We start from the raw sequence: 1,242 nt of genomic DNA, 5'->3' as shown, positions 1-1,242 counted from the left end.
ATTTACTATGATTTGATGAGAAGTATTCAGCATAAGACTCTTATTAATTAAGTATGTAGATATATTCTTCTATTCCATCTAATCAAAGTTCATTTTTCAAGGCTCTAATATCTATAAATAAAGCATAACGGCACTCATTTGCACGTATACATACGCTCTAGCAATAAAATCGTACGAAAATGAGTTTGACCGTGTCACGAAAGGTGGCGATTTCGCAACGACTGGAAGCATTCGATGCAAACGACGTCTAGTAATTCCGTAATAACGTGTATAAATTACGTTTCAGGTCTCCGCGAGTCGGGGGTCCCCTTTCCCAGTCGTTAGCAATGATTCCGCCGACGATGCACGGGCACGAATTCAATCAGCCCCTGTCGAGGGTGGTCATGGTCCGTAAAACGGATCAAAGGACGTTCAGCAAGGGCAGGCGGGGCGGCGAGCCTCTCTTGGAAACGGTTACCAGGGAGACCGTCGAGCTGTTCAACGGTGGCCGCGCCGAGAGGAAGTACACGTCTGAAACAAGGGACATCGTCACGCCGAAGTCGAACAGGTACGCAAGCGGGCGGGCGTTCCCCGGTTTTCTCTTAATTACGTCGCGCGAAAGGGAAATGCGAGAGAAAACGGGCTTCCTGGTATACGCAAGTGGCACGTTCCACGATTCCGGGTATCTTTTCAATGACACAGTAGAAATTTCATGGAGAACTGCAGGAATTCTGAAATGCTGTGAACGTGGCATTTGTTCCTCGGTAAGAATTTGATAGAAGTAGTCGTCGGGTATTTATCGTTCTTCCTGTGATTGAAATATTGTAGTAGATTTTTACTATACTCGTGTTCCCGAGAGTCTAGGACCGGGCATAGTTCAGTTTTTGATCCTTCTGCGCATCTCAATGCTTTAGAACCGTGCAGAGGGATTTTACTGCGACCCCCACCATCTTTCAAGCTGCGCGAAACGGTCCTAGACTCTCGGGAACATGAGTATAGTTCGTTTGGAATAAGGAAATGCACGAGTCGTGTTAAAGTTTGCTATGACATTCGTGAAGGTCAGAGTATATCCGTGTACAGTTACCCAAAACGATTCCTCACTAACTGTTGGCAACTTTTCTTTAACTCCAGATACGAGAATCGTTTTGAGGAGCTGTACATGCGAAGTATGTATTAATAAAAGTATACAATTTACACATGTACATACATATTAAAGATGTCCCGAAGACGCGGAAACAAGTAAACGTTTGCACAGAATTTATG

This window comes from Ceratina calcarata, unplaced genomic scaffold, assembly GCF_001652005.2.
Source record: "Ceratina calcarata isolate Rehan_Ccalc_2016 unplaced genomic scaffold, ASM165200v1 scaffold480.2, whole genome shotgun sequence".
Classification (NCBI taxonomy): domain Eukaryota; kingdom Metazoa; phylum Arthropoda; class Insecta; order Hymenoptera; family Apidae; genus Ceratina; species Ceratina calcarata.
This window is presented reverse-complemented; position numbering follows the sequence as displayed.